Raw genomic sequence first — 22,346 nt, 5'->3', positions numbered from 1 at the left:
CGCCCCTCCCCAACTGGCAGAAGTCAGGGGAGCCCACAGGCGTGATTAGGCGCGGGCACCTCGCCTCCCCAACCGGCAAAAGTCTTGGGAGCCCGTGGCTGCAGGCACCATCACTTCCTGGGGCACCTGACACCTGCGTATGCAAGTTAACCGCCATCTTTGTTGGGTTAATTTGCATAGTCACTCTGATGGGCTGGTGGGCGTGGCTTGAACGTGGCAAAGGTACAGCCAATTAGCATCTTTGTCTTTTATTAGTGTGTGTGTGTGTGTGTGTGTGTGTGTGTGTATTCCTATTTTGAGAAAAAAGTAAAACCTCATAGGATCTGATATATGATAATGGGAGCAAAATAATTATGACAATCATGTGGGAAGTGGCAGAAATATCACACAAGGAATTTTAAAAAGCACTAATTTATACTCATTCTTATCACACTATTTAAAAGTATCCAAATGTGCCCTTATCATTGAGAATGCCATCTCACATTTATATTACAAATTCTTGACTCTCTCTGCTCTGTTATACATATATTTAGATGAAACAACTGTGAGCTGTGTGAACTACAAAATATCCATGTTCACACAGAGTTCAGTCACAGAGGGGGAATTTTGCCAATTCCTCTAAGCTTGAACAACTTAGGGTCAAAGGAAAAAGCTAAAGGAACTAATTTATATGAGATTATTTTATTAAAAAGAAAATAAACTATCATTGTTTAGCCTTTAAAGCTTTGATGACACCCACTCTCCTTCACTTCCTTGCAATAATTTGGCTTTCTTTAGTTTTTATCCATTCCAGCTTTCCCACAGTTCAACACTGACAATCCTTATGATTAACCCATAGTTAAAATGTGAGGTTTTCATGATGTATATGGATGTACCACTCTTCTTTTTTTACCAAGATTTACTTGATATTTTCAATCATGGGGTATGAATAGATAGAGATTTTAAAATATTGTATCATTAGTTTCTTTTGTATCAAAAGAGGCTGCATTCACCAACACATTTTCATAAGGTGAAAAAGTAAGCAAGCCCACATAAGAGAAGGGAAAGTCTGCTAGGTCAGGCCATAAAAGAGCATTTTAATGATTCATCAGAAATTGGAAACTGGTCTTTCTCTGACAGTCTGAGGATTTATCATTCTCAAGGATTAATTATGTTTCTGTACAGAAAAGATAAAATTGACAACACAAGAATCTGTGGAAAACTAGTTTACAAATTTTTTTAAACTGCTTTTTTTTTCTATTTTGTTCTCAAACTATATTTCTCCTATCATAGTTGACTCAAGTTTAGCAAATGCAAACTTAATGGACAGGTGCTTTTTGTATCCTTCAAATTGCCTTCATAATAAGTATAATCCTATATAATAAAAGCCTAATATGCAAATTGTCCCTTTGACTGGGAGTTAGACTGGGAGTTCGACTGCTCACTATGACATGCGCTGACCACCAGGGGGTGACGTGGAGCATGGTGGGCGTTGGCAGTGAGGTGCTGGTAGCTGGCAGCAGGGAGGCACTGCAGGCCCCAATGGACTTCCAGGTGAGCCAGGCTGCACCCTCTGGGACCACAGGGGCCAGTCAGGCTCCCTGTGGGTTTGCACAGGAGCCAGTCTGCGAGGCCTGCTGGGAGAGAGTGCACTGCCTGCCTGGCTGCCATGCAGTGCTGCTGGGCAACCCAGAGGCCCACGCTGCACCCTGGCCTGTGGCATCTGGCCGTGCTATCACATCTCTGCATGGGGATTTAGGTGCCATGACGCAGACAGAGGGGGGCGCATGGGGGTCCGGGGGCCCACGTGCTGCCCAGGGCCCAAAGGTCAGGGGGGACCTGCTCTTTCATGCCAGATGCTCGCACTTCGGTCACCAACCAGGCCTAGGGACCGCAACCATGCACACATTTCATGCACCAGGCCTCTAGTATCTAAATCACCTTTAAAATAATTTCAGTATTGAGTGTTTTATATTAATAACACTTAGAAACCATAAGCCAACAGAGTAAAAATGATCAATGCTCTTATTATGATATTGTCTATCTAAGCTCTTTACCAGATAGCAAGTATAATGAATAGATTTAAGGTAATGAAACAATAGTGCGGTTTCCTATGGTGCTAGGCTAAAACGGAATGTGAGGCTGTCTTTTTCTTTAATGAATGAATGCAAAGGTTGATAAGCAATACCTGCTAAGGGAAAGAAGTAATAGCACTTTTTCAGATTTGTCATTTCTGATTAAAGTTATGCTTATAGTGATTTATGATATGGAAAGTAAATTATATGTGATCAGTTCCTACTAAAAATATTTCTATATTGGCCACAATATTTTCACGGGTGCTTTTCTCTGTGCCTTCAAATATCTGTTCATTCAATTCAAGAGAAAACTTCATTCACCTGTACCCATGGCCCTATTCTGGTAATTTTTATTTGTTTGTTTGTTTTAAGGGAGAATTTCCGGTAGACATTTTATCGATATGTTACTAGTACATGGAGTAACTATCACATTGAGTAACCATGACTCATGGATGTGATCATAACGAGACTCGCTTTTGTCACCCACTATGTCTTTACCCTGGCCTGGTGGTATTGTTTCTTCTTTTGTAAAATTTTATTTTTATTGTTAACAGTATTATCCTGGTAGTTTTTATTACCTGGGACCACTCCACCTTCAGAAAAATGCAATGCCTCCATCTCAACCGTCTCTACAGCTCTCCATCAGTCATTTCTCTTTGACTTCATGAAGAATCAACACCTGGATTGTTTTATCCCACGTATTGGCCCTCTTTGAAAGTCATGCTTCGGCCCTATGATCTCTCATTTGAAACAGACTACATTATAGAGAATACAGGCTATCTGCAAGGTCAGCTTCCTTCCCCAATATTCTGTCTCTTCCCCCAATTTCAACATTTTGTTTCTTTGTACCCATCCTTACATCTTGCTCTGCCAAACCAGAGAGAGAACAATACGTCCATCTTATTCTCTACAGTCTGTTTTCTGACTGTGCTTTCGATCCCACCTCTTCCTGCTTCTTCATGACCTGTTGCGTAAATTTCCTACTCATCCTTGTCTCCATTTCTACCATCATCTTGTTCTCAGCAAATAAACATTCTCAAGTGGACTTCCTCTTAAAAATCATAGCCACAACCACAGAAATAGCTTCCTAGGCTTTAAATGTTAATCTAGTTATAGGCCTGTCTCCTACCCTCCTTTCTCAGGCAAACTTTTCCAAAGTGGAATGTGTATTCTTTGATCCACAAAAGAGTCAGTCCATCATGATGTGGACAATAATGAGCCTGGAAGTCGGTGTGGGCTGGAATCCTCTGCAACCAATTCCTTGTCATACAATACTGTATTGGGCAAGTTATGTAAACTGTCTTTGAAAGTTTCTATAGCTACAAAAAGAGATAACACATGCTCAATTAGGATGTGTGAGAACCACATTATTTAAATTATGTAAGGATTTCAGTATACACAACAGATGGATTTTGTATTGGTCTTATTCTTCTTTATTTTTTTCCACATCTTTTGTCCATGCCTAGTTGTGCCTTCGGTCAGACTTCCAACATTTCCTACCTCCATTATTCAACAACTTCCTACTTTGTATTATTGCCTACAATCAACTGGTTTTAACCTTCTTCTTCACCCAACTACCAAGATGTTTATTTTCAAAATAATCTTCCTAGTTACCAACCTGGTGAGCACTTTGAAAGGATTCTCATTACTAAGCAGGATCTTAGGGCAATTTTTATAAAACACTGCATTACAGGTTGGGTTTCCATCTATTCTGCATAAGGCCCATTATTATTGGCCAGGTGATGTTGCACCATACTGAACTTCTCCTGAAGGTTCCAAACATGCAACTTTCTCTTGTTGTATTGCCTTTATATGTGACTCTCCAGCTAGTGATTGTGAAAATCAGGTTTTTCCTCTCTAGTAATCCTATTGGTATTATACACATTTAGATATTGGGTAAATATTCTAGAAATGGCAATATCTTTGTTACTTTTGTCCCAGATAGTTTTACAAGGTGACTTGTGTATTTTGGAGAATATTGGTTATGTAAAACAAATTTAGAGACACAGTTCCCAAATAGTCACTGTAAATGGGTACAAATCAGGAATGAAATCATTACTAAATTTTGTATTCTTAATCAAAACATTTTTACAAAACCATCATCTCTTTCACCAAAGCTGACACTGTAATTCTCTCACAATTTTGATTTTCTCATGAGATTTTGAGTACTTGCTGCTTACAGTTAATAATCTGGGTGTGTCTTAGGAGGTTCTTTCTAGAGTTTCCCCCTATTACCTTTCTCCTGTAGAGGCTAAGGAAGAGTGGAAGCTTTTGGGAAACACACACACACACACACACACACACACACACACACCCCTAATGGAGAATTGAATGCTACGAAATAATTTCTACATATTGAGTAAAGGATTGGGTCAATTTGCAGTTCCCTGAATGTAAATCTCTCCTTCAATTAAAAAAAAAATCAGCTGCAAAAAATGTATGGAGTCCCAATAACTAATGCAAGTTTACATGATAGGACCTGAAATCCTATCATTTATCAAATGAGGAAGAAAACACTTTTTTTCTTTAAAAAAATGCTTTGGCTTCAATTACATAACTAGGCCATATTTAAGTTGGATATGTAAAGTTGTGAATGTAGTTTCCATAAATCATCCTTAGGAAGCAATCTTTTTACCTTACTCTCACAGCCCTTGCCTAAGGGAATAAAAACATGGCTTCAAGTCATTCTCCCCCTTATCCATTTTAAGTACCAGGTATGGTCATTACCTTACCAGTCTTCCTGTCATTTACAGGCGTCTGGGCCTCCATTTCATTAAGCTGTCAGTGTCAGGCTAAAAGGAACTGTTCCTTATCTGAGCGGATAGATAGCAGGGGAGCTCGTTCCCTGGTGTCTGCATCATTCAGTGAGAAAGCAAGATTGGGAAACAGATTTATAACAATACATGGATGCACTTAATTAGAAAAGACAGTTTCAGAGTAATGACATGCTTTTTTTCCCTTCTGATGCACACTCCACTGAGATATGTCAAATACACTGCATTAAAGCTTCACAAGTTTGAAAGCTTTTCCAACTTCTTTGTTGGTTATTTTTTGTTGCTGTTGTTCTTTTCATTTCCCCTTTTTTTGTTGTTTCTATTTTCTATGAATAAGGAATGTCCTTTCTAGATTGCTGTGTTGGGAAGAATATTATGAATGACTAGAGGCCCAGTGCATGGATTTGTGCACCAGTGGGGTCCCTGGGCCTGGCCTGTGGGGATAGGGCTGAAACAGATATATATATAGTTTCTCCTTACATTCAACCCCTAATTACTAAAAAAGAAACACAAAGGAAAACCTTACACAAAGGCAAGTCTCTCTATCACAACAGAACAGCCCACATCTATCAATGAAGAGTGAACCTGCAAGAAGGTAAATGCTTTGAAAATCATTCTAAAAGTAAACTGACTTACTTGGAGGAAATGAAAATAAGTTCAGTAGCTTTGCTCTCCAACATCCTCCAAGGGGTCCCAGATTTCAAGAGGGTGGTTCTTGGGTGACCCACACCAGAATCGGGCTCCCTCCTCTCTGGTTCCGGGTGTGTCACCCGAGAACCGCAGCTGCCAAATCACTGCAGCTAGGCAGCTTCTGCGTTGAGTGTCTGCTTCCTGGTGGTCATTTCCTGTCATAGCTACCAGTTGGATGGTCGAACTGTTGAATAGTCACTTAGGCTTTTATATAGATAGATAACTATACTGTATAACAATAATATATGTAAAACCTCTGGTTTAAGTCCCACTAACTTTAGGCAGTAAATCTGAAATCCCCTCTGCAAGAAGGTAAATGCTTTGAAAATCATTCTAAAAGTAAACTGACTTACTTGGAGGAAATGAAAATAAGTTCAGTAGCTTTATGCTTTTTAAAAATATATTTTTATTGATTTCAGAGAGGAAGGGAGAGGGGGAGAGAGATAGAAGCATCAAGGATGAGACTCATTGATTGGTTGCCTCCTGCACAACCCCCACGGGGGAAAGCAAGCCTGCAACCTGGGCATGTGCCCCAACCTGATCCTGTGGCCTCCTGGTTCATAGGTTGAAGCTCCACCACTCCTGCTGGGCAGTAGCTTCATGCTTTTAATCTGTATAGGTAGCACAATTAATGAATGTGATCCATGATACATTGTAACTATTATTACCTGAGTCCACAAGTTCTGTCCAACTACTAGGGTTAATCAATCCTTAGACATAATGAGACAATTCATGGTCTATTTCCAGATTTCATTCAGCAGATATATTTTCCTAACTAAAATCAAACTAGGTGATATATTTCTGTTTGGTGTCTAGGCATTTTCTTGAGTCCACCATTCCCTTTAATGCCGGGGTCCAACCCCAGCAGGTCCAGGGGTTCCCAAAGGTGTGGACGGAGTCGGCGAAGAAGGAATGACACGGAGACAGCGTTCAGTTGATCAGCAGCCTTGCCAGGATCTCTAGCCACAATCTCCAGCCAAGTTCTGTGTCCATGTTCTCTTGCTAGGTTCTCCAGCCACGTTCTCCAGGTTCTCCAGCCAGGTTCTGTAGCCATGTTCTCTCATTCCAAAGGTTAGGGAGGTTCTTATCTCCATTCCAGGGAGTAAAGATTATGTAGCTTAAGCATGATTGTTCGTAGTTAAAGAGATTAACTACCCGCCTGGCACTTAGTGAAGGGGTTTTATTCCCTCCCTAACTTCAGGGGAAAATCTCTACCTGGGGAAACAACCTTTCTCGGAGAGGTGACCTTGGTTAAAACACATAGTGCCAAGAAGGTGACCAAACATATTAAGAACAGTATGCCATATATGCCAGGTCCCTTGAAACAGCAAGGATGGACCGGCTCCCAGCACTTTAATATATGGACCTTTTAAATAATATCCCAGAAAGAGTGCATGTAGTCTGTTTGCCATTTCCACCATGAAGCGCTATTCAACTGAAAGGAGGCACAGAATGAAAGCACCGAGTTAGCTGTTGGGCTGATAATGGCCTTCCTGGGATATCCATTGTAGACCCAATTCGTGTTGAAATACTGAAACAATACTCTCATGAAGTTCACTACGCCTGCCTCCCAATAACTTCTCTGTTCAACAAGCACATTCATTCTGAAACACCTATGTATTTGGTGTCCATCATGGTCTAGGAATGTGGAGGTGCTCAAAGCACACGGGTGAGCAGCTCCAAACTTACCCCACCTTTAGGAACCTTACAGTTTAATTTGGGATACAAAAACATGTAGGTTATTACAAAATGAAGTGGAAATTATGTGGTTGGGAATATGATAATGATATCTGCAGATCGATATGTGAATATATATGTAAATAATACCTCATTTTGTGCTAAAATTTCTGGGAAACTTTCTTGAAAAAAAGAGCATTGTATGATCAGATTGCTAAGTGATAAATAAGAATTAGGGAAGTGAAGCAGCAAAACACACAAAAAGAACCAAATACATGGCTGACACTCAAATGTCACATGACTGTATGTTACTGAGCTAAGCACATTGCCGTGTTTCTATATCCATCACAGTAGTCCGGTACAGTAAGGATTCTTAAATCCTGTTTACAGGCAAGAACACTAAGAATCAGAGACAGAAGCAGAGTATCTGTGGTCACACAGCTAAAAAGCAAAGTATTCAGCCGATAAATACATTTCTCCTTCATTTGATTGTAATTTCCAGGGACAATGGAAACACTGAATACAGTATGCACTCAATTTTTGATTGTTAGATTAATAAATACACGAATGATTACAATGCCATTCACTTATGGCTATAGTATGCTTTATTTTTCTAGGCAGAGAAAACAGTTTGTACAAATGCCCACAGGCAAGGTAAAACAAGATTGATGCTTTTAGAGATCTGAAAGTGCTTCCACTCAACCAAAACTTTTATTTCTTATTTAAATGTTCCCAAATGCAATACAACACTTTTTTTTTTTTTTGCTCTTAAATTTTATCTACATTGCATGGTGAGACAGAAGCCTGTTACATATTATTAGGTGTCTCCCTGCAAATGTGATTTAAAAAGAAAAGGTTCGATTTGAGTTTCAGGGGAGACATTTACTAGATGTGTGATCATCGAGAAATAAAAATATGAAAGTGTTCCCATGTGTAAAATGCCATAAAATGCTATCTCTCCTCCAGCTTATTGTAAGGTTTAAATTGAACTGCCTAGGTGCAGTCTCCATCACAGGAGCTGCCAATACTGAGCACTCAATAAATGTTAGTAACATTCCTTTGCCCATTTTTTGAGTTGAAGTTATTACTTTCCATGAGTTGCTATTATTTTGTTATATCAATCTATAAATAAGGTATTTCTAACCTATGTAATAATTCATATGAAGTTTAAATTTTTTTGGGGGGTAGAAAAATTACATCATGTTTTTCTATAGTGTGTAAAAGTTAACTTGGATATTAATTTCTCATCATGTGATTTATTAGAAGGGAGGCTCCAAATTTTAGCTTATATTTCTTTTGAAAACAAAGACCACAAATAATAAACTATACAACCTTGGTAAACCATTTACTTCAACCACGACACATCATGCCTAATTGGTATAGGGCACTGTCCAGGGTGTCCCACAGCACAAAACTCTACGTGAACCTATGAGCTACTAGGAGTTGTAAGGTAACTAATATCATGTTGAAGATAAATGATAAACAGGGGGTGGGAAAGGTATTTCTAATTTGCAATCACATTATTGAAATACAGATTCATTGTGGTTGTTTTGAGAGTAAGGAATTAAATATGACTGAGGTTTTACCCCTGAGAATAGGAAGGGTTCATTAATGGAGAGAGGGAACTGAGAAGATAAAAGGTTTCAGGGGTAATGATGAGCTTAGTTCTGTACATATGGGACTATCCGCATGAATGGATATTATATAAAATTACACACATTTGTGATGTTAATTATATTAAAAGCCCATGTGGAGTTTGCTCTAGACATGAGACTCTCAGTGCTGCTTGAAAAATGTTCATCGCAAATGGGATTTCCATGGGGAAAAATGGATGATTAATTGATAGGAAGGTAGGTACATAGATAAATGAATAGATAGATAATTTTAAAAGCCAAAGATAGAACAAAAACTAGAGGAATATTTGGACTTTGAACAAAGGAACTTAAAGAGAAACCAGCAACAGGGGGAAAAAATTGATAAAGCAAAAATAAATAAATAAATAAATAAATAGAGGGAAAGAAGAGAAAAGAAAGAATGGATGAAAGAAGAGGAGAAAAAAGGGATAAAAAAGAAAAGATTATTAGAATTAAAGACTGTAGAGAATTCTAAGAAGTTAAAAACTAAAAAGGGGCCATTGGATTTGGCAAATCTACGTTTGTTCATTATATAGTACTCAATTTTTACTGCTTACCTCATACTGTTTTAATTATTAAACATATCAATATGAGGAGCATTCAGAGATGTTTGCAAATAGCAAAGAGTGAATAATCCTCTTTATTAGGTACCTTTTCATGTTTACTAAATAGAGAGGCATCATTAGAGCAGATCCATTTACTTTCATTGATCTAACTTTTGGGAACTTCAGGGAAAACTTCAGGGAAAAGGATATTTTACATATATAGAACAATAAGTTTTCTTGGTAGTGTGAATCCACTGATATTTTTCTATTAATTTATTGTGGGTTGAATCCTATTTTTATTAGAATTTTTCAGTTTAATATCTTAAGATATAGTAGAATAAAAGAGTAGTACTATAGGTCAGTGTCAGGAGAAACAGTTAAAATTGCAATGTTAATTATTATTAAAGCAATATCTATTTGCATCTTTAATACACCTCATAATTAAATTACATCTCATATACAGGGTAATAATTTTGTTCTGTTGTTGTTTTAAAGAATCAAACTTTATGTAACTTTGGTCCACAATTACAAATTACCTCATTCTACTTTATTGCTTTGGTTGCTTAGCAAGATTTCTCTTCCCATGAAACTATGTTTTTCAAATCTTTCAAAAAATTTTTCAAACATGCTTTCTTTCAGGAAGTTATAGCTTTTAATTTGTTTTCTGTATTATTAATTCTTGATAAGCAGGTTAGGGGAATGTTTTACCTACGTATTTTTCAAAAGTATGATTTATTTTAACCACAATCCTTTTGTTTATATGGCAACTTTCACTGTTAGAAATTATGGTATTTTCCACTGTGGAGAGGCAAACACCCAGTAAACAAATATATAGGTAAGATAATTAGAAAGTATAGCTAAGTGCTATATAGGAGCTAACTAAGGCATAGAAGAGGCTGGCTTTAGGTGCTATGTTTCCAGCAGAGTCCTCTCAGGTGAGGTGATCCCACTGTTGGAGGGCGCAGTCAGTCAGAGATTGAGGAAAGAACGTTCGAGGTGTAGAAAAGCACACCAGGAAGCCTTGTGGCTGGGATTTCTTCATCTGTGAAAGAGGGACCCTGATCATCTTTACACATGCTTCTTGAGAATTAAATAACAAAACATATGCAGGACTAAACACAGTTCTAGAAACATAGAAAACATTAAATAAAGACTCGAACACTCTCCTAATTAGTAGAATTGTTCAGATAGGGAGTGAGTACTGTATCGGTGCAGTGTGATTTTAGACAGCGCTCTCGTTATGAAAGCCACACCATCTGTAAACCACAAGCTTTTAATTGCAGGCAAATGGCTTCATAAGAGCATAGGCTCTCAGATTCCTACTCTGAAAAATGGGATCAGTACGCAAGGTCAGCCGCTCAGGCAGGGAAGACAAGGCAGAGACGATCTGGGGGAGTAAAGGGCAATAATCAGCACAAGGTCATTGTCTCAGCTTTCCAGAGAGGAGGCTGTGGAAAGAGATTTTACATAATTACTAACTAATAGAAGCAGTCTGCATCCGAAGTCCATGACAGATTTTGTCACTGCCTGGCCTCACCTGTGTATTTGATTACATTCTCCTTGCAATGAAATCTAATGCTGTAAGCCATGTAGATGACCCTGCATCCATTTAGGAAACTTACAAAGTTTATCAGGCTTGAAGATGGAAGTTCACAACCTAGGACAGCCCCATTGAGGGGCCTCCCAGGGGGCCTTTGGCAATATGTAGAGATCTACCTGGTTGTCACAATGAGGTGAGGAGGAGAAGAGTTATAGAAATTAGCATCCAGTGAGTAGAAGCCAAGGCCACTGCTAAACATCCTATAATACGCAGGACAGCCTCCTACAACAGAGAATTATCCTGCTCAATATGTCACTGGTGTTGAGAAATCCAGTGTTACAATAATAAAGAGGTACATAGTCTATTAATGAATGAGGAGGTGGTCTATGAAACAACAACAAAAATGTAAGTATACTGAAAGGGGAGAGAGAAAAAGATATGCAGAAAGTAGTTTCCTAGACCACAATAGATACGTTTTTTACTTTCTCTGGGAGCTGTAATCTATAAGAATGGCATGAGGGATGGCCTCTATAAATAACTGTTGTTTTTTTTATGTAACTCACCCTTGGAAATATGATATTGCTTTTCAGAAGTTGCAATATGGAGGAAGGAAGGAAGTTTTAAACACTAGAAATTTTGCAAACTCACAGTTCTTACGTAGAACTTTTGAAGTCTGTGATGACAAGTAGATGAAAGATCACTGAGTTCTCTTTCAGGGATGAGAGATGAAAATTCAGACTGTCCACACTAAATCTTATTGACATTTATGTTTCTAATTAGGAATTTGAAAAATTTAATAATTCAAAATCTTGTTTTCATCCTGCAGTGGCTTTTTTTTGCCAGTTAATTTGGTCACCCCCACACTTGAAAGTTCTTCTGTGCCCTTACATTTTGGCAGAGCATCTGTTGTTGGAAATCAGCTGTGTCAAACACTGTGAGCCAGTAAGATGACAATGAGATGGGCAGTGAGAGTTAGTTGACTCCACTAAAACGGCGAGTCATAATAGTCTATTTAGGTGTTTGACAGGAAGCAGAAAGAGCCTCAGTTAGAATGGACATCTAGATGCCTGGATCATGCACCTACCTTTTCTGACACAGTTGGAGAAGAGTAGAGAATTCATTATCTTTCTTTTGAAAGGAGTAACACTCCTTGGACCCATTACAGAGCATTGATTCTTTGGTCTCAGTTTTGCTGCTGGTAATGGAGAATAAGGTCTTACCTGAAATTCAAAGATAAGAAAATTGGTTTGCAGCAGGAGAATAGAAGATTAGCAGAAGGCAGACAATTGAATTCTGAGAAAGAAGACTGGGTCAGCAAGTGCTGTAGAAGTCCTGTGTAGCCACTTCCTGGAGTCTTAGAATCGTACAACCAGACTTCCGGATAAGTACAAGAAGGCTATGTGGGATTTTTTGTTTGTTTGTTTGTTTGTTTTTATTGTTGTTGTTAATCCTCACCCAAGGATATTTTTTCCAATGATTTTTTGAGAGTGTAAGGGAGGGGGAGAATTGGAGAGAGAGAAACATCAATGGGAGAGAGACACATCAACTGGTTGCCTCCCCCACACACCCCAACCAGGGCCAGGAATCGAGCTTGCATGCTCTTGATCAGAATTGAACCCAAGACCCATCAGTCCACAGGCTAATGCTCTATCCACTGAGCCAAACAGGCTAGGGCCAGGCTATGTGTTTTCACTGAATGGCCACTGAGTGCTGAGACTCATAGGATTAATGCAAAGGGTTCCAACAATAGCACAGTAAAGAAACGAACACCAATAAACGGAAGTACTTTTTCTTTCCGCTGAAGTAGAAAGAAAATAGGAATGAGCAGTCACTCCGTGATGAATATAGAACATCAGAAAATCACTTCCCATCTGCTAGCTAAGTAGACAAATAACCATAAATCTTTTAAATGATAAAACCTCCCAAAATGTAGTACATTTATCAAGAAAACTCTTTTGACATCTCCTACCAGAACCCTAAGAGGAGGTATTTGTTTAATTTTTAATATACTGGAAAGTGGTTTTGTGTGTGTGTGTGTGTGTGTGTGTGTGTGTTGTAGTGAAATTAAAGCTAAGTTAACATTTTTTAATAAAAGAAAAAATATCGCCGAAACTGGTTTGGCTCAGTGGATAGAGCATCGGCTTGGAGACTGAAAGGTCCCAGGTTCAATTCCGGTCAAGGGCATGTACCTTGGTTGTGGGCACACATCCCCAGAGTGTAGGGAGCAGCTGATCAATGCATCTTTCTTAAGTAAAATGCATTAAAATAAGGAATAAATTTTACATTATTGAAAATTACATTATTGCATTATTACATTAATGAGGTTTAATTTACATAACTTTCACCCTTTTAAGCTCATAGTTCTACTAGAGGCCCAGTGCACAGATTCATTCAACCATGGGGTCCTCAGTCCGGCCCGCTCCCTCTCGCAATCTGGGAACCCTTGGGGGATGTCAGACTGCTGGTTTTGGCCCGATCCCCACAGGCCAGGTCCAGGGACCCCTTTGGTGCACAACCTGGGCCTGGAGGGACCTTGGGAGGGTTCCAGGGTGTGTCTGGCCTGTCTCACCCAGTTCCGATTGGCTGGACTCCAGAAGCAAGCTAACATACTGGTCAGAGCATCTGCCTCTTAGTGGTCAGTGCATGTCATAGCGAATGGTTGAATGGTTGAATGGTTGGACACTTAGCATATTAGGCTTTTATTATATAGGATTAGTTTTAACAAACATACACAGTTGTGCTTCCTTAAAATTTTCATACTGGTTTCTAGAGTCTTTAGGAAGAAAAATGTCAATAAAAGACAAAATTTTAAATTCCCAACTTTTAAAAATTAACTCTGAAGCTTGCCTGAAAGTACTTAAGAGAATTTCAAATTTGGACCTTTAAGAGACTTACTATACAATTTCAGTTCTCTCATAAAACTGGTGTGAAGAAAATTACATATGTGAATACTAACAAAGATTATATATTAGTGGTACTGCAAGCATAATACTTAGAAAATGGTCACTAATTATATTTTGATGTTAAGTTCTAATCATTTTTAAACTTGTCATAGCACAGTTATAGATTATTAAACATGTTTATAATACCTCAATAATTTACTATCTTAATTTAATACATATTAGCCTAAGAAAAGTATCTTGTTTTAGCTAAATTTTGCTTAATTATTTCCTCAATATATTTTAACTTGATATGTTAAATACTCAGTGCATGCATTTATAACTTAAAATATGTCTTTCATAACTTAATGGTTTTAAGAAAAGAACACACATTCTTTATTAAGATCCATAAGTGATAAAATTGATAAATTTCCCCAATGTTTTAGGTTGGTTGCACAAGAAAATAATAATGGTAATGATATGATGTCAGAATAACATTATATATTATGGCAAAGTAATAACCTCCACGGAGCTCAACTTCCATGAAATTCATTTCATATCTCATCTATTATGGAGGATCTGTGAAAAATAGTTTACTGTTCCCCTTCTGAGATATTTGGAAATGCAGGCCTGGCTCATGAAAGCAAAAAGATTAGATATTGTCATTTTCAAAGGGTAAAATCTGTGAAAGCTGTTTTCTAATTTAAGAAATGTCTGAGTGATAAAAATCCCTTTATGCAAATAACATGGGAGGACCAAAACCCAGTCATTTTTCTCAGGTTCCAAAATAGATACATTCTTCTTGTTTGAAGCAGTGCACTTCTCAGAAGGACCATTTCATACAACACACACAATCAGGGACACAGGCTCCCACAGGTGATGTTTCCTTCTGAAAGCATTACCGTTGGACTAGTCTAGCCCTCTTCAAGAGAAGAGTTTCCATCTCTTCACACCGAGGAAGTACAATCAGAATGTTAAGCCCCTGTTGCAGCCAGAATTCTAGTTGGTGATGATGAGAGTCACATGGAACAAAGTAATTATTTGTATTTTTATCATTTTTCTTTCAGATTGTCATTTAGTTCCCATCGCCTAATATCAGAACTTAACTGATGGCACAGGGCCTTCTGGGAAACCTTGAAACACTGTGCAAAAATACCCCCTGCATGTGTTCATGTGCATGAGAAACTAAATCTTTTGTTGGTTTGTAACCAGTATAATGCAAACGACTTTTAACATCCAAGACCTTGCATATTTCCTATTTGGCCTGAATTGACAGTTTTCTCCTTCACAAAAGGCACCTTCCCCAGAAATTGTTTTCCATCTTAATATTTCTGGGCTTTTTCTGACACCCTTCTGCTCCCTCTCCACCTTACACACTCTCTGGGTCCAATTTACATATAATTCCATGCGTTCGTCTGTGACATTTCTAAGAACTAACCCTTTCTGCTCCTATAGTCTCATTTCCCAACTACGGCCCAGTTAACACTTGTGTTTTGTATTACTCTCTCAGGCCACCTTTCATCCCCTTTGCTATAGTGAATGACTACAAAGCTTTGTGTATTTTGTATCTCCAGAAGTCTAGTCTCTAACTATGCACAAAGTAAGACACATGTACTGAGAGAAATCAAACTGTTTCAGTTTATTTCAAACCATCTACCCTCCATGCATTCCAGGATGAAGTGAAGGAAAGGAAAAAAGCAAATAAAAAGCAAAAAAATAAAAGCAAATAAATTAAAAACAATTTAATCTGAGCAACCCTTGTTTACCAAGCTTTCTCAGAGTTTTCCTGTCTTCATCAGGAATTCTTTTTTTTCTTCTGCTGCTACTTTCTCCTTTAGAGAGTAAGTTTTTGTGAATGCTATTACTTTTTCCTATCGCCACGTATCTTGTATGGAACAGCACAAGAACTTATTTGATGGAAACTTAACATTTGGCAATGTTTTTGTGTTTTCTTTTTCATTCCTTGAATTCAAATTGTATCTACAAGATTGAACATGCCACAGCCTGGTTTTATTGATTTTCTTTCAGAATCTCAGCAGATGTGAAAATGAAAAGAAAGCAGTACAGATTTCTTACTCATTTTTTTCTACTTTGCTATAACTTTCATGGCTACAAAGGTAGCACAAGTCCAACTATGTATTTCTACATGGCCTACCGCTATATTCCTGGGCTTTTCTTTTTCTACAGATTAAAAGACTGAGATGCAAAAGCTACAATCTTACAGAGTCAGTAATTGTCCTCTCCTCACAACGCATGTCTCCCAGACCAGCTCTTTATCAATCCACAATAAAGAGAGTAGTAGCTGGAAAGGAGATAAGAGATGGAAGAATGTGTGGTAATTAGTCTCAGATATTTTATAGGAGGTTCCTTGAACTTTTTGGCATAACTAATACTCGTCTCTCTCTTAAAATTATTGGTTCTTAACAAATCTCGGGAGTCTACAACCTTAATTTTCCTATCTCAGGTACATTTGATCAGGAGGTGGTCTTGATATTCTCTTAGATCCCACAGATACTTCCTCACCACTCATTTTCTTCTCACAAACCCTTGTTCTTTGAGGTTTACTTCATTGATTATACTGCAAAGTATTAGACTACTGTCTGTAAGTAGTCTAATTACTCCCCAACATTCACTGAAATCTTTGGTACACTAAAGCTTTGATTCTTTTCTAACCAAACTCCTTCCATTACTAGACACAACATTGTGTCTATACTAGAGGCCCAGTGCATGAACTCATGCACAGGTGGGGTCTGGCTGTCCTGCCCCGATTGGGACTGGCAGTGGGGCGGGGGGGTGGGGAGGGAGGATGAGGGGCCTTGGGAGGTTGGCCGACCTGCCTCACCCCCATCAGGCTGGTTGGCCAGCTGCAGTGAGAGTCATAGTGACCGGTCATTCTGGTCTCTTGGCTTTTATATAGAGAGATGGAGGTCCTCCTAATACTAATTTCAAAGTTCCTTGAACTTCATTATCATCTACTCCAGTTTAATGAACCCTAGGATAGCATGGTTCTTGGAACCAGAATGCCTACTATAAAATATTAATAAGATCTTGGTCATTTCACTGAGGATTCACATTTATTAAACAGGGATATGTATATTTGCTCTGCCAAACTTTGAGTACTTGTGGGAGAATAAAAAACACGTAAGATATGTGAAAATGCCTTGTACACCTTGAAATCATCATGAACATAAGGTAATATGACTTTAAAAACTTTCCTTCAGTTCTGTGTTCATCATTGTGGAAGTATATAATATGATTTTTGGTGGTCCATGGAGAAACTTTGATTTTTATTTCAATGGTATGTGAGTTACTTGGTGAATTTATAATCTAAAGACATTATTTATACCTAAATTAGGGATTTAATGTGAAAAATAATGGTGCACTACCTGAGAGGATTTGGCCCACTCAAGAATTCTAAATATCAAAATTCTGAACCACAAAATCACCTTGAAAATTCCTCTTACCCGAGAAAGCAAACACAGCCTTCCTCTAGAAAAATATGGGAATATCGCAGAAGCTATATCTAGTTGTCATTTGACTGGTTATCAAATCCAAATTTAACATGGTGAGGTGTGAAAAAAATGCAGAGTAAGAGGAGTAAAGGATGTGGATAGTCTAAGTATATGTATGTGATTTTGCCTCTTTATGTTTTAAAAAATAACATATTCACTTATTGAACAAAATATATTCTGCATTTATTGTGGGTTGGGCATGATACCAGTTGCTAGAGACAAAATGATGTACATAATCCTTTATAAACACAGCCCTCTAAAAACTTAGAAGTTAATGAGAGAGAGATTAGTCAGATTCACAAAATCAAATAAAAACTCACTATTTTGACAAAAAACTATGATAGGGCAATTTACCTTAATCAGAGAAGACCTCTTTGGAAATGGTATAAAGAAGAAATCATTGCTAACGAGGTATAAAGAGGAGAAAAGAATATCCCAGTAGAGGCAGTGATTAATGCAAAGGCCCTGTGGCAAGGAATCGTAAGAAGTACAAAGAATGGGATGACACTTAGATTCCTGCAAAACAGAGAGTGAGGGGAAGCACAATGAAAGAAGAAGCTAGAAGGATAACTAAGGTCTGAACTATATAGATAGCTCTTATGAAAGCCCATGATGGAAGAATATTGATTTAATAATTTTATTTTTCTATATGGATTATTTTAATTGAGTATATGGATATTTTTAATATATGGCAAGTGATTTGGTTTTTTATTTGTTTTCTTTTACCACTGCCTATAGTAATAATATACTAAATTTTCTTTAAAAAAAATTTTAAGTTGAAATACTGTCAGTTTAAAGAAAATATTATTTTTGTAAATAATAATATAGGTGGTGTTCAGATATGCTAAACACCATGTAGGTGTTACAAAAATGACTAAAATGTGTGAAACATCACTATAGTCTAATATATGAATTTTTTAAAGGAAAGAATTGGGGTTGCAGAGATTGTTTATCACCAAGGATGGGATTTTTATTACACTCAGGCAAACTTATTGAAGGTAAATGGAACAATAACAGTAATGCTGATGCCATTTTAAAGTACTTGAGATTATTTGTGAATAGAACTTTTATATTTCCAGACACCTTGATAACTTATGACATGAAACACTGGATTCGACATTGATCCTTTTGTGTCCTTAGAGACCCTTTGTTGCAAAGCATGTATGTTCCTATGAAAATATCTGGACAGTTCTAATCTGAGGGTCCTGGTTTCTGGCAAGCCTAAAGAGCAAGCTGATCACCAAGTATGCACCTCCAGGAAGGGGGAACATGTTCACAGACTTCTAGACTTGCCTTTACAGCATTAGGGGCTTGTAATAGAATTTTTCAGGCTCCATAAAGAGCATCCAAGTAAAGGAAGGAACAATATTGAGAAGAGTCTATTCTGAATTTAACCCTCTACTCTATGCATTCTGTGTCCTATTGTATTGTACTCGAATAATTTATTTTTAAAAGCTGGGATCTAAATGGTTCATCCTAGTTTACCTGTGGTATACTTGCTGGGTGCCAGTAATTGTGCTAAATTCTGAACATGCATTAGCTCAATAGTCATAGCAAAACGATGAGGTTGGATTTTGATTATCCCTATTTTAAGATGAGATCACTGAGGATCAGCGGGTTTCAGTCATTCGGCCAAGTCTGCATGACTAGTAAGTGCCAGAGCCAGAATGAAAATGAAACCCAGGAAAAAGTAACTCAATGTCTGTGCTCTTTACCAACAGAAGATGCCTGCTTCTCTCTCTCTCTCCCTCTTTCTTTCTCTCTCCCTCTACCCACACTCATGTACACACACACAAATATATATATATTTATAAATATGTATATATATTTATAAAAATATGAACATCTGAAAATAATATAAATATACGTCTTATAAGCTCATGACCTTGGGTTATTAAATGAAATATAGAAACAATGAGCTTAATTGAAAATGAATATACTCCAGATATCATTCGTCATTTCACTCTTTTGTATACTGGTTACTCTGGGAACTGTTAATTCACAATATCCAATGTTCATGTTTCTACTGACCAAAACACAAATATGGGCCCCAACAGCCTGAAAATTACTTGTCAGCATATAGACCAGTAAAAGATGATAAATTCCTAGCACTTTCAGGTTGTAGGTCAGATTCAGGAAGGACAGTTGCCAGAAAGCCACATTGCTTGGAACAATTTATGAATTACTGGCACTGGATATTGCTACATTGATTTATTGATTGAAACAACAACAATAATCTGCAAGCTTAAGTGGCATCTGAAATAAAGGGTGATTTCTGGTGCTATTACTTGTGCAGGTAGGTTTTTTAGATGTAAAATTATTACCAAACATTTAATTGTTTTTATGGAAATTATCTTTTGGGGTGCTTCCCAGAAAAACTCCAAGCGCTGAAGTGATACTTTTTTTTGACTAAATTGATTTTTTTTCATGAAGGTTCTTTAATTAAACAATAAACCACAATATTATTATCACATGTTAAAAGTAACCCCTTAATATTATAAAAATTTCCCAAATGTTTAATTGTTTTAAGTTTACTTTGTTTACTTGAGAACAATGATTAATTGAAATGCCTTTCATGCACAGTTTACCACTTCATCTCTTTAGAGCTTCTGAATTTTGTTGTTTTGAAGATTCATATTATTTTTTTCTGTAGCATGTTCCACATTATGGGGTTTGCTGATTGCATCCCACCAGTGTCCTTAGCATGACTTTCTTTCCCTGTATGTCATGTGATTTGGCTTCCAGAGGATTGGTCATATTCCTTTCAGCATCTTTGGCAAGTGCACTTTCTGAGTGGTGGTGCACATTTTCATAAGAAGTCACGTAACGCCTCTTTGTCTTTTTGTCATATTGTCAATCACTGATGATCATTGCCTACATCCTTTATTTCATTATAGATTGAAAAATAATGATACTCTAATTTTAAAATTCATCTTTTATCAGAGAGAATAGTTCTTCAAAAGAGGGACACCCCCTCTCACCTCTAGTTAATTAGAAGTTGTTTAGAAAGGGCAGAATAGACACCAATTCTTTCTCTTTAGTTACAAGACATTTGGCTCTTTAGCACTTTTAAAAAGTTACCAATAAAATTTTTGCTTGTTTTTTTTATTATCATTATGAATTCATCGATTTAAGCATTTTAAATGTGTTTTAATACATTGCAGTTATCTGTAACATTGCTCAAAGGATTCCGTCTTTGGCTAGTGGGGTCTACTCAAGTTTCCTTCTGAGTCCTAAAGACAGTATCCTAGGCTTCACGGACATTTTTGCTTTATGTTATGACGAGATGGCTCATCTTACACATTCCCTGTCTCAGACCTGGAAGCAACCTTTTCCCCAAGGAACCCTGGGTCCTTTCAAATAGCAAAATAATATTGAAAGACCACAAGTAGAACACTAAAGGAACGCGTTCCTATTGGATTGGTCATTGAGTCTAGACATTTTCAGTGGCAAGAAATAGGAAATATATGTATGAATGAGCATGTGTGTATTTTTTTTAAAAAAATGAAATACATATGCTCACTTATTGGATACTTTATTTTTAAATATTTTAAAAATATACTTCTGTTTTATAATTATAGGGTATATTTGCATAATTTGAAAGTTCAATATATAAATGGGAGATATGCAAAGAAACTTATCTCATATTCTTCTCACCTCTAACCTATTCCTTCCCTCCTCCATTGGTAACTTTTTAAAAATTCTATGACTTGTACCTCTGAGACAACCTGCCACAGAACCTATAGAATTTTCTCCACGTTCTGATGGTCACTCCATAGAATTGGTACTCATCCCAGCTCCACGTTCTTACGCAGGGTGGGTGTTTTCATCATGTACTCAGACAGTACATTACTGATAGGTGTTTGAGTCATCTACACTTTACTTTTTGTTGTTGTTGATATTGTAAATAGTGTTAAAATAAATAGCTTTATCCAAAGAACTTATTTTGTAGTAGCATTGCCATTCAATGGCTCTATTTTTGTAGTAATCATTTTAACATAGATAATTACTCCAGTTAATAAAGAAAGATAACTATTGGCCAGAAAATGAAGTGCTAAGAAAATAATTTTAATTGATTGACCCATTGATTGATCAGTTCAGTCAAGTAATTGTAATGCATACTGATGGAAGCAATTAGGACAGAAAAAGGGTAACATCTCTTCACATTTAATCTGTCAGAAGGTCAAATCTCAAATCAGTGACAAAGCCTGTGATAAAGCAAACCACCACGCTGGGCACGGTGTCCGACATCTCCCTGAGGCTGGCACCTCTAGTTCTCTGCTATAATGCCTCTGCTTTCATTGTGTTCTTCTATTTTGTCTTTTTTCTTTAATACTTGCCCCTTGCACTTTCTGTCAATATTGTCTATACACATCATTTAAGAGAAAAAATAATGTTTAATAATTTTAGTACTTGAGCCATAGAGTGAGGCATAATTTCACATTACTCAAGTAACTTGGCTCACGTTTAAGGTATTAAACAGTCTTCCAGGCACTGCCCCCATAGTGATGGGGGAAAAAATCTCTTTAAGTCTTTAAAACTCACCCAACTGCTATCCTGTTCACCCAGCCTAGCCCAGACGTCCTTCTCCCTTGCATAATCCAGTTTCCTCAAAGAACCATTGTGCTTGAGTACATGTTTCATAGGGCGGTGTATATGTCTTCCCAATTTGCATCCGAGGGTCCTTATTTGTCCCCTTTCATGACATTTTAAATTATTTAGAGTGTAAGATTTGCAGTGTAACATCTATCACCTTATCTCTTCAGGATCGCCTTTGAATTGACAGTTCATTTTTCAGGGAGAGCAAAGGTGACTTTTAAGCCAGAATCAAGAATATGGTTTTCATACTGTTAGAGTGCTCACATGGAAATTGGAGACATCATATATGAATCTGTGAGCCCTGACTTCTCCTTGGTCAAGCAGCAATTCGTTTCTAGAGAATCAGTAAAGGCAGGGTTTGTATCCAATTTAATTTTTTTTTTAAACAGAGTAACAAATAGGTAATGTTTAATGCTGGTATGTTGTTGTTTTTCTCCTTCCA

Source organism: Myotis davidii, unplaced genomic scaffold (assembly GCF_000327345.1).
Source record: "Myotis davidii unplaced genomic scaffold, ASM32734v1 scaffold436, whole genome shotgun sequence".
In the NCBI taxonomy this organism is placed as follows: domain Eukaryota; kingdom Metazoa; phylum Chordata; class Mammalia; order Chiroptera; family Vespertilionidae; genus Myotis; species Myotis davidii.
The sequence above is the reverse complement of the archived record's forward strand: the minus strand, read 5'-3'. Positions refer to the sequence as shown.